Source organism: Anser brachyrhynchus (genome assembly GCF_964034855.1).
Source record: "Anser brachyrhynchus genome assembly, chromosome: Z".
In the NCBI taxonomy this organism is placed as follows: Eukaryota; Metazoa; Chordata; class Aves; order Anseriformes; family Anatidae; genus Anser; species Anser brachyrhynchus.
Genome location: NC_137697.1, coordinates 73,643,134 through 73,655,532, shown reverse-complemented (window position 1 = coordinate 73,655,532; position 12,399 = coordinate 73,643,134). Strand labels below are relative to the sequence as shown.

Genomic DNA, 12,399 nt, shown 5'->3' with positions numbered 1-12,399 from the left:
GAAACCCAGATATTTGCACCCTGACCATCAACACCTTGCTTTCAGGTATGAGCTGCCAGAAACAGCCTTGCAGAGAAGAGGCCACTGGGGTGGAGCCCACTCCTGGGAAAGGTGCTCCCCTGCCCAATTTGAACAGCTGTAATTGATGTCAGTGTTTTCCATTGTGCCTGACTCCTAAACTGGGTGCAGCCTTTCTTTCACCGTTAATCTGACATTGCACTGAGCATGATCTAAAACATCATGCCAAGTGACAAGATATCTTACATGAAGATTGGCATTTTCTGTCTGGCTGCTGGCTTATTTTAAGCTGGACTGAGGCACTGGACTCCGTATATCTCTCCATATGCTCAAAAATATTTTCATTTTTGGTGTTAGCTTGTTTGCCTGCAATTACACAAGTAATCAATAGCAGAAGGGCCAAGACAAACACGATCATGTTCTTAAGAGAAGCTTGGTATCTCACAGACGTGTCTTCTTCCAAAATTACTTTAGAGGTCCATGGAAATAAGTACTTATATCTAAGGCATCGTTTACTGGGTCTGGCTGGGATGGTTACACAGCTTCACAGCAGCCTATTTGGTACTGTGTTTTGGATTTGTGACTAGAACAGTCTTGATGAAATGCACCAGCATTTTGGCTGTTACTGAGCACTGTTCCCACAACATCAAGACTTTCTTTACTTTCAGGGACTTTTTTTTTTTCCTCTTACCCTCTTCAATTAAATTGCCTTTACCTCAGCCCATGAATTTTCTTGCTTTTGTTCTTGTCATTTGTTCCCCTGTCCCTCTGTGGGGGCAATGCGAGAATGGCTGTGTGAGGCTTAGCTGCTGGTGTGGTCAATCCACCACACATAGGAAAGACTTTGTCCTTTTCTTGCCTTAAGAAGACAAGTGAACTATGATATTTCAGACAGTTATAAAGAATCAAGTCACGTGCCCAGCACGTGCCCGTGCTCTGTAGCCTAGATATTCAAGATTATTTTTTCTTTGTAATTATCTATAATTATGAGCTACAGAATCTGGATCCAGTTCTGACTGTCAAAGGAAAGAGAGAGCATTTTGATAAAATTCTGCTTTAAATACAGCTCTTACTCTTTTTAATGCATTATTAGCACACTATGAACTTACTCAGTTGGCTAATTAACATTTCCCATGGAAAGTAATTAAGGTCTATTGGATACCGTCTATCCCTGCAGCAGTAGGAACGAGTGAAATGGAGAGGAAGAGAAATCCTTATACAATATAATCACTGCTCTCCAAAGCCATTCACTATATGTTGGAAGGTTCTCACTTTGTGCAGTCAAAGTGATTGTAAGAAAGATGTCTGGCCCATAGCAGATTTTCTTTTTCAAAAACGCTCTAACATAATAGCTTTTACTACACAATTCTATCCCTTAGTATGAAGAATAAGTATGTCCTTACTGGATCAAGAGATCAGTATAAGGACATCAGTGTATCACTGCACTTAAATGAATGCATTCTTCTGAAGTGTTCATTAACACTTAATGGTACTCACTAGCAGATTTATTAGCTCAAACTCTACCTTGTGCAGCATGCAGTAGAACAGTGTGTTAGTGCTGTTGTGGTCTTTCAGTTTGGGAGCTAGTGTGGTCTCTTGCTGTCTTGAGCACCTCCACAGTGGGATGTACTGCATAAAATGCAAAATACCCTGACATTTGTCATGGTATAAAAATACTTACTCCAAACAGGAGCCACAACAGGTATACCTGAAAAAAAAGCATCCCTAAACCAAAACTTTCTGCAGGACCTGAGGTGCCAAGCGGTTAGAAAAACACCGATGGCAGAAAATGCATGAAAGTACATAAAAGGGCCCAGGACCATGGGGTATCACAGGGCTAATTTCTACTGACTATGTCAGGGCAGAAAAGAGGGATGATTTTTATTTTAATTTTTTTTAAATAACCCACTCCAGTAGTTTACTTCTAATTATCAAAATATTATGATCCAAATACAAATAACTGGCAAATTAATGCTGGAAGAGACTCGCATATCTTCTCTCTGTTCAATAAGAAATAGAAAATTAACTTATGGTATCTCTGTAAAACATATAAAGCATATAATAGTAGTACTTTCTCAATAAGATTCTTTTATTTTGTATCCAGTACTGACATAAATCTTTTGTAATGTCCATCCAAGTGACACAGGTAAGTATTCTAAAGCTCCTGGGGGGGGAGGGCAGGATGACTGGAAACCACCATAATCAGTACATATAGATATAACTGCTCCATGGTGACTATTCCAGCTTCAAAAAGGATGGAGCATCTGTTGTTTCAAAGTCCTCCTCCACCAAGTAACAGCAGGAGAAAATACTCTGTGTATCACTAGCAATATTAATGCATGTAGTGATACCTTCCCAAATCTCAGGAACAACAAATCGAATTTTGAACTTTCAAATGAATGAGCAATTTGTTCATGGGTTTGAATCAGAGCAGTCTTTAAAATATTTGATATTTAACTTCACAATATATGGCATTTATAACTAACCTGAAATTAATTTTCTTAATAATAAGTCCCTCACATACAGAAAGCATCCTTCAATGAAACTGATCCTCACAGTTTTACTCAAAAGAGTAACTCCTTTTATATGTAGCCAAGCAATATTCATAGGATTACAGCCAGAAGATCAGGCTCTTTTCCTGCCTGTACTCTGTCTATATTTTCTTGTATGGCAGAAGCAACGCCTCATTAGATTCTGACATCAGTGAAGACAAGACTTATCTAAACACACTGGATTTTTAGTGGTAGTGGAATTGTTTTCTAACCTGAGTGGCGAAGCTGTAGGTTTTAGAAAATTATATGTGATTCTCAATGAATTATTCATTGATAGGAAAGACCAGATAAGTTTTTCTATAGATAAGTTTACGAAGACTTTTCTATTCTCTTTTCTTATCAATGGCTTCCAGGTTGCATTAATTAATTACTATTAAAAGCTTCCATAATCTTTTAATGTCTTCTATGGTGCCAGTATTTCTCATTTATTGAAAAGATCACAGAATCACACAGAATCACAGAAATGAAGGGGTTGGAAGGGACCTCGAAAGATCATCGGGTCCAACCCCACTGTGGAAGCAGGTTCCTTAGACCAGGCTGCCCAGGTAGGTGTCAGACGGGCCTTGAATATGTGGAGTTTTGTTTTTATTCAGCTGCTGTTTTGATTTGGGGTGTGGAGATATTTTCTGCATCTTTTTATCAGACTTTTTTGGGGGTGGAAAGTTACTTAGGCTTAAGCTGTCATATGGGGTGAACAGCCTATGTTTTCCAGATACTCACTTTTGATTAAGCAGTATCCTTATAAAAAGCAGTTGCTGTTTTTCTTTGCTTTTATGGCAAACACAGGTCCAGTGTAAGAAAAAGTAGGTCAAAAGCTTTAATTTTCACTACAGGAATCCATTTCTTTGTATTTCAGAGGAAACTTGTAGAAAAAAAAAAAAAAAAAAAAAAGGATGAAATGGCATGATAAAACTAATGAAAATAAATGATGTGAAACAGATTTCTGTACTAAAAAGTCTTCAGGACATACATCTCTTATGTGGTCCATGGGAGCATGTGAAGTTAGAAGGTTCACTTGGCGAGAAAGGAGAAGGCGAAAGGAAAGGGAAGACTCCAGACATAAAGAGATGTAAGTATCCTGTACTTTTATTTATGGCATGGTTAAGCAAAGTGGAGTTTCGCCTCAGTCCTCCATGGTGGATGGAGAGAAAAAGAAGTAGACAAAATAGGAAACATCAATACAACTAATCTTGGCAAAAGTGAGTGTCTAAGACATAAAGGGACAAAGTCTGATGGCTTCTTCAGTATTTCTGGCTGTCCATACCCAAATACTTGCTAATTTTACACACAGCAGCAGGCGCTCAAGTAGCTCTGCTTCAGCCCACATAAAAATTAAGTCATTTATCTGTGAAAGCATTCTTTTTCCCCTTTTTTTTTTTTTTTTTTTTTTTTTTTAAGGAAAAATGTATTTAAGAGAACAAACATTGAGAAAAAGGAAGTCTGGAGGCTGGACAAAAAGAAACTTAGGGGGATATATACTTTATGTTTAAATAGGAGATTACCAAATAATAATTGCTGAATTATTGAAAGAAAACTAATTAGGTGTTTTTTTTATTTCTCTGTAATTTGATTTTATGACCAATGACAAAGATTAATAATCACAGCCCAGGATAGCTTGCCAATCTAAAGCAGTATATAAGATTTTACCTTTTGTTTGTCTACTTTCATATACTTTTTTTTTACCGGGAGCAGCAAAACCTTTTGGAATGACTGAACCTAATGAAGAACTATCAGCCCAAATCTAGTGTAGGCACAATCATGATGAATGGCTTAGAAGTACCGAAGCATATTTACCAGAAGTATTTTCCTGCCTTTCATAAGGACTATGAGAATCTAAGCAAAAGCCTCAACATAAATGGTCCAGAGCTGACATGGAAACGATTTTAGTGCTAGCAGTGTCATCTCTTTCATAGCTCAGAACAACATTTTGGTCCTTATTATTCTTTAAACTTAGAAGAGGGCCCTCAAAAAGAAAGAAAGAAAAAAGCAAAAAAAATTGTGTTTTAATCCATTTTTTTCTACATAAACAATTTTATCCTTTCCTTGTTTCAGCAATTATTTTAAAAAGTAATAGAAAAATGTGAATATTTATACCATATTATCAACAGTACTTACTTAACAAAGAATTGTTGTGTTCTCTTCTGCCATATGTTCAGCAAATAATGGACACATTGCTTAATTATTTGTTTATACGTTTCTGAATCTGTTTAGTGTGCATTCTGCCTACAGTTTGACAAGACATAACAAAGAATCTTAGAAATCATTAACTGAAAATACATTAATCATACATTTAAGACAGTTGGACAGATGAAAAGATATTGATACTAATGCGTGAATCTGTCAAGATTTTATTCTGAAAAAAAAAAAAAAGTCTCTCAAAGATCACAGATAGCTTTGTAACAATAAACTTTCTTCATATTTCAAAATATTGTCCCGAGTAGTAATATTTCTGTGCTAGCAATAACAAAAGGTTCATAAGTTTCATCCTAAATTCAACCCAACATATTAAGCCTATTTCAAAGAAGCCACTAACTTGAGGATTAATGTTATTTAATTTCTCATTAAATGGATATATATGTCCTTTTAATGTGACTTGCCAGACAGTACTTTCATTTCAGTATTTGACATTGCTGGCAATGCTTCTCCCCCTCTGCGTTGCTCCAGTCCTTCTAATAATTTTACAATAAATATCTCTCTGAAGGTATTCCCACGTTTCCTTTACTGCAGCTTCTGAGACTCTCCCAGGTATTCATCACACTGCAAAGATCTTCACCTGGTAAGGAATCAATATCATCCCCCTTCACAAAAATGAATAGATGCACACAGGATGCACTTATATTGTCCAGAGCAGCATGATTTGAGAACATGTCATAGTGCCCAGGTTCTTCTAACCTTTACTTTTCACTTCTGCACTTTGCAGTGGACATTTCTGCCACAACAGCACCCAGTGACTGCAGTATGACAAGCGGTACTTGCGTGGAGGTGACCATCTTATCCCCTAGGGAGCCCTATGCAGTATGTCATATCTGAGGGCACTGCCTGTATGCCAGGAGGACATGTGCTGACCTCTGTGCTCAAGAGGAGCAGGGCTTGGGTCATTGCTTCTTTCTCCACCCACAGGGTAGCCCAGGTGGGCTCATGGCTGCACCAGAGCATGCATCCCTACTGCTCTGAGCATCCCAACGTGTTTGGTGAGCCATAAACCATCATTGCATAGACACTCAGCACTGGTAATACCAGTCTCCAGCTTGTTTTCCAAACATTAAACCAACTCAGCTTCTGGAATTAGAGTTGTCTTGTTTTTTGTCACTCACATGTACTAGAGACAGTCTTATGATAAACAACTAGATAGGAGAACTGTGTTCAGACTACATAGAAGGGCAGCATCTCCAGACCTCCTGAGGGATCAGAGGATAACATATGTATAGTTACGGAAGACATGAAACATTAGTGTACTTAGTTTGTCTGATCTGAGGAAGGAGCAACCTGTTCATGTGCACCTTGAGAAAGACTGTGCACTGTGCACAGAGAATTAAGAGGTAGAGGAACCAGGTATCGGCAGTCTACCCTAAACACAGTTGGAACCTTTTCATATTTGCAACCTTATACAAGTATAGCCAGTGAATCAGGTGGGAATTAGGTTTAGAAACTTGTGACAGAAGAACTCCAGCCCAAAAAAAATAATAAATAGATAAATAAATAAATAAGAAGGAGAAACGAACTGAAAGTATTTAAGATACCATATTTACTTGCATATATAAATAATTATCTAAAATATTTGCATTATTGTGGTGGTTTTACCCAGCTGGGCATCTGAGCTCCACCATAACTGCTCTCTCACTCCCCTTCCTCAAAGGGAAAGGGGAAGAAAATATGATGGAAAGGGCTCAGGGGTTGAGATAAGGACAGGGAGATCACTCAACAATTATCATCACAGGAAAAACAGACTCAGCACGGGTCCCCCACGGGCGGCAGCTCCCCCCAGACCCCCTGCTCCTGCGTGGGCTCCTCTCCACGGGCTGCAGCTCCGGCCCGGGGCCTGCTCCTGCGGGGGCTCTCCATGGGCCGCAGCCTCCTCCAGGCCACATCCACCTGCTCCACCGGGGGCTCCTCCACGGGCTGCAGCGTGGAGATCTGCTCCGTGTGGGACCCGTGGGTGCAGGGGGACAGCCTGCTCCACCAGGGGCCTCTCCACAGGCCGCAGGGGAACTGCTGCTGCCTGCCTGGAGCACCTCCTGCCCTCCTGCTGCACTCACCTGGGGGCTGCAGGGCTGCTTCTCACTTCTCTCTCTCTCCCAGCTGCTGTTGTGCAGCATTTTTTTTCCCATTAATCTGCTCTCACCGAGGCACAAACAACATTGCTTATTGGTTCGGCTCTGGCCAGCGGGGGGTCCCTTTTGGAGCAGCTGGAGCTGGCTTCTCTCTGACATGGGGCAGCTGCTGGATTCCACTCACAAAGGCTGCTCTTGCAGCCCCCCACTTCTAAAACCTTGCCACTAAACCCACTACAATTATATGGCTGTATGTTAAGGTAGTACCTGAAAGTGTTCTGTGGTCCTTGAAGCTGGTTCTCTAAGGAAGTAAGTAGTTTTCCTTTCTGTAAGGAAATTGTATGATATTATTCTGGGGAAAGAACAGGGAAAGACTGAGTCAGGGAGCTAACTTCCTAAGACTCTGTCTTCTATGAAATATTTATGAAGAGGTATTCCTGCCTTTAAATATATATGTATAATAATAATAAATAAATACAATTTAAAAATCTTATTTGCTAACCCTACAGCAACAGCAACAACAATAATAAAATGCATTAACTTATCTGTATTATCTAAAATATTGTGAACTATTTCCATTTAACAGTAATTTTTGTTGAATGATAAAAACAGGGAGAAAAGTTATCTACATTTATTCTTCTTATTGGTTTTATTTCAGAGCTACCCTTGAGCACCTGCAAGGGAATGCAGAAGGGTCGTGCAGACAGAAATCCCTTTACTCCTGCAAAAGCTTGAAACACAGGAATGTGTATGCCTCAGCATTTTGAGTATTTCAGGTATTACGGGAATCTGCTACACCTCAGTGCAACAATTCCCAACACCTAATATTAGATATATTCTAAAGGTTTTGCAGGGTAGATCGCAGATCGTTTCCAGGCACTTCATAGCTACTTATTTTCTTCCTATTCAGGTTGACTTTTTACACACCTAACAGCTAAATGATAGCAGCTATATTTTTTAAATATCTACTTCCTCTAAATGCATTTTACAAGAGCTATGCAGCATAAACAGAGTATATGGTATGTGATTCGTCTTGCATCTGGTAGGAACGATCTCAATTTCTTACTTATATTTTCACTTATGAGCAGAATAGCCACAGAAAACAAGGAACAGTTAGGTCTTAACTCTGCTGCAAAAGCCAACATTGTGAATTTGGTCTTTGTATGCAAGAAACTAAGAAAATCTAAAGACAATCAATGCAAGATGCCCTTTGATAAACAACTCAATTTGCATAAAATTAAAAAAATGTAAATAAAACAACAGTGAAGGTCAAGTCACTTTTAATAAATGTTAGAAAGTATTTTAAGAATGGCTGCTGCATCTTCAAGAAAGCAAATATATATATATATATTTTTTTTTTTCCCGCCAATACTAATTCACCAGCCACAATGCTTTTTGGCTGTTTGTATTGTTATTCTAAACAGTATTGTGGAGGAAATACATGCTAGATAGAAACCCAGAAGTGGGAATGAATAAAAAATGTACATGAGTACATGAGGAGAATAATGTTGTTAAGCTGTGCTTTTTCTTTTCTTTTTTTCATATAAACTATCAGAAACTTACAGCCATTGCCACTTCAGCTGTACTCAAGTGTCCTTGAGGTGAGCCATAAAAATTGTTGAATGAGTAATTAAGTTTCTTTGAGTTGGTGGTGTTCCTGCTGAAGCACTGTTGGATGTTTGTAGGTGGCTGTGGGAGGATCTTGTATTTCCAAATACTGTTGAAGACAGAGTGTTTAAAAGCACAAATAATTCTTGTGCAGGGATTTGGGAGCTGATGAATTTATTAAGTTCTAACTTTAGAAAGCCTATATTTGATGTTGAAAGCTATATCTGTTGATCAATCTATCACATGTTGCCCCCTATCACATGCTGCCCCTCCCTCTTCTGAATAATTTAGTTTTTATTGAACAGTTTTTTCTTAATCTTGTTTTCCTGTAAACTTAATTCCTGTCTATGATTGATTCATGGAAGAAGGGAAAATATTGACTACACAAAATAAAGGAGAATATAAGTGATTCTGTTTGCATTGGTTTTGCAGCTGCTGATTAGGTATTTAGGTTTTAAAGCAAAGGCAACACAAGATTTCACACTGATAAATGGTTTTATAGCAGATGTTGAAGTGTGTCTTCTTTTGTTAATCTATTATATGTATGTCATTGCATTGTTTTTGGCTGAGATAGAGTCAATTTTCTTCGTAGAGACTTGTATGATGCTGTTTTGGATTTTTAATGAAAACAGTGCTGATAACACACCGATGTTTAGTTGTTGCTGAGCAGCACTTACACTAAGCCAAGAACATTTCAGCTTCTCACTCTGCTCTGCCAGCGAGGAGGCTGGGGGTGCCCAGGGAGCTGGGAGGGGACAGGAGCAGGACAGCTGACCCTAAGTCGCCAAAGGGATGCCCCATACCATGTGGTGTCACACGCAGAAATAAAAGCTGGGGTAAAGAAGAAGGAAGGAGGGGAAGGGGAGAGGGTGTGTGTGACATTTGGAGTGATGGCATTTGTCTTCCCATGAAACTATTACGTTTGATGAGCCCTGCTTTCCTGGAAGTGGCTGAACATCTGCCAGCTGATGGGAAGCAGTGAATGAATTCCTTGTTTTGCTTTGCTTGTCTGTGCAACTTTTACTTTACCTAGTTAACTGTGTTTATCTCAGCTCACAAATTCTTGCACTTTTACCTTTCTGATTCTCTCCCCATCCCACAAGTAAAAGTGAGCCAGCGGCCTTGTGGTGGTGCAGGGAAGACAATCATAACCATGCTCAACATTGTCCAGTGGAAACAAACCATGGTTTTCTACATTAAGTTTGCTTGTATTGTTTTTTAGTTTGATTCAGTGCTGTGTGCACATATTTTAGCACCATGTGTTTTGATCATTTGTGCGTGGATTAAGAGATGACAAGATACAGGCGTGTAGGAGAGAGGCTGTCGATCAGCCGGTCAGTCAATCTGGATATCTTTCAAAGAATAGCACTGAGATAAAAGGCTGGCAAATCACAGGTGTTAGTAAAAATAAACTCTCTAATCAGGATGTTTTTACCTTAGTGAGAGACTGTAGGGAAAACTGATGTCATGAGTTACTAAAACAGTTTATATTACTTGGGTAAATTCAGGTTTTTGTTCTCCATTTTTTCGGATAACTCCCATGCTGTTGAATGAAAAATAATCACCCATGTTTAAATTCCACGAAGAAAATCTGATTTTTCGTTACCCAAATATCCATCTCTCATTTTTGGCTCTGGTTTGCTTGATTGTTTGTAATAACCCACATCTGTTTCTACCAGTCCACTGTGAAACTGTTTTTAAATTTCACTATGGGAAAAAAAAAATATTAATGATGTTATAAATATCCTTTCAGTAAAGACACTTTTTTTTTTTTTTCTGTCAATATATACTGGAGACCATGAAATATATCAAAGATATCAAAGATGGGAGGGAAATGTTTTGTCAGATAGCAAAGACAGTAATTGCTATGTGTATGATATCATATGCTTTGAAAGGTGCTCTTCCAAAACCTTAGTCATGAATGTCCATGTGACTACAACTCACTAAATGGTGTTGTTAAGCGAATTCTCTGCTTGGTTTATTTACTTGGACTGTTGCCATTAAATATTACAAAGCATTACGAATTCATTGTAAATCACACTGCTCCTTGTACTGACATTTTTGGTGTAACAATGATTGATGTAACTGAAATTCCTTGTGAATGATGGCCTTGTGTTCTTATTTGTGAAGTTTCAGATAATGCAAATTAGTCTGATTAGTATAGTTAAAATGAGCTTCAGGAAATGTTCCTTGGTTCATTCAAGTGGTTAAAGCTTCCTAGAGCTGCACTTTTTCCCTTTTAGAAGAGCAACACCGAATCAAACAAAAACATATAAAGATGAGTTAGCATCCTAAAATAATGAGCTCAATGGGCAACATTTTAAAGTGGATGGAAACAAGAGATAATACGAAAAGCAAGCTGCAAACTGAATATAAAAAGCATTCAAAGTTCAGTCAGAATACTAACTATGGACTCCAGTAAATACCATACCTCTGTACTATTACAAAAAAACTATCTGTTCTTATTATAGCTGATATCACCAACTTTATGCATAATATTTTTAGTCTGTGAAAGTGCTGGCTAAATGTATATTAACTGCAAATGATCAAAGTATTTAATGTTAACCTTTGCTAATGGATAACACCTCCTTTTCTTTTGTTATTGGGTATCACAGCAAATGGAAAAACTTGTTTTTACCTTTTTTCCTTACAACCAATAAAGAGATTTACAAAGTGTATTATATTTACGTTTTCAAAACATCTGTATTAAACAGTAATTTTCAGAAAGTTTCTTGATGAGCAACAAAACTAATTTAACCTTATTTCCTACATATATTGTAGCATCATTATGTTTGTTTGTTTCTCAAAATCTACTGCAATGGCTACATGATGGTCCAACCATGATAATCTCTGTCGTCTTCTAAGAAGACATACGGCAGAACCCTCAGGCCATCCCCACCTAATAATTTATTAATATTTTTCCTCCACATCACAGCATTTTAGTCTCTTAAATCAGTTTATCTCCTCCCTTTCATTTTCTCAGTCTTTGATGATATTTCTTGTTACTTTTTGTGGTCTTCCAGTTAAAGGAAACCTCTGATCATTCTGCTTCCCATTTTAGTGGGAATTCTCCATATATTTATATATATATATTTTAATGGAAAAAAAAAAGACCCTTCACCACTATATTCTGATTATTCTTCATCTTGTCAACACTGTGAGTGATAGCTGTCTAATTTGTGTGTATGCCTTTCTGCCATGGAGAGACAAAAGTGCCTTTATTGGCAAGGGACTTTCCCAATGCACTGGGACATGCATCCATCTTTCAAATAGCCAGACTCCGGAAGTTATTTTAGAAGGGAAAAATTAAAATAAAATAAAATAAAATAAAATAAAATAAAATAAAATAAAATAAAATAAAATAAAATAAAACAAAACAAAACAAAACAAAACAAAACAAAACAAAACAAATATCCTGGATTGACTTTGAGAGCATAGTCTTCCAGAAATCTCATTTCCAACACAGAAAATGGGTTAAGAAATATGTATCAGGGGAAAATAAATATGTTTTTTCTTGAACTAAAAATCTTTTTTACTTTTTTAATAAGGAGAGACTCTGGAAAACAAACAAACAAACAAACACAAACAAAAAACCTTAAAGACAGAGCAATTTAGCAGGAACTATAAAAGATTAACAGAATAAGGCTTTGGGTGAAACGGGAGGCTGCCTGGTAGGTGTTGGAGCCATTGAGCTCCAGATTTTCTAAAACTTTAATTTTCCCTGTGGAAATTCAGACTGGGGAATTTATACTGGATCAAGTACAACAGCAAGTTTTACTGTCTCTGATGACTATTTGGTTCGTTGCACCTCAGTGTAAATAGTTTATTTTTCAACCTTGTAAAAAAGGAAAAACAGCATGATCCAAACATGCTGATCCAAATTAACGGGGCTGGGGAAGAGGGACTAGTAGATTGGGCCACCCCTTTGATCTCTAGGGATTTTAGTTGCC

General features: G+C 37.8%; 2 long non-coding RNA genes across 3 annotated transcripts; one reads left to right on the top strand and one right to left on the bottom strand.

Moving 5' to 3' along the window:
• Positions 1-214: 214 nt before the first annotated feature.
• On the bottom strand, positions 215-6,802 carry LOC308185609. 2 transcript variants are annotated; one of them, XR_013943506.1, is made up of 4 exons: positions 5,885-6,802; positions 4,686-4,793; positions 3,291-3,432; positions 215-384 (listed from the first exon to the last, which is right to left on the bottom strand). It is a non-coding gene; the product is annotated as an uncharacterized lncRNA (long non-coding RNA). The 2 variants fall into 2 exon arrangements; XR_013943507.1 differs by lacking the exon at positions 215-384 and adding an exon at positions 1,617-2,018.
• Positions 6,803-6,827: 25 nt separating this feature from the next.
• Positions 6,828-11,862, top strand: LOC308185608. Its single transcript, XR_013943505.1, has 4 exons — positions 6,828-7,150; positions 7,500-7,617; positions 8,397-8,442; positions 9,042-11,862. It is a non-coding gene; the product is annotated as an uncharacterized lncRNA (long non-coding RNA).
• The last annotated feature ends 537 nt before the right edge of the window (positions 11,863-12,399 follow it).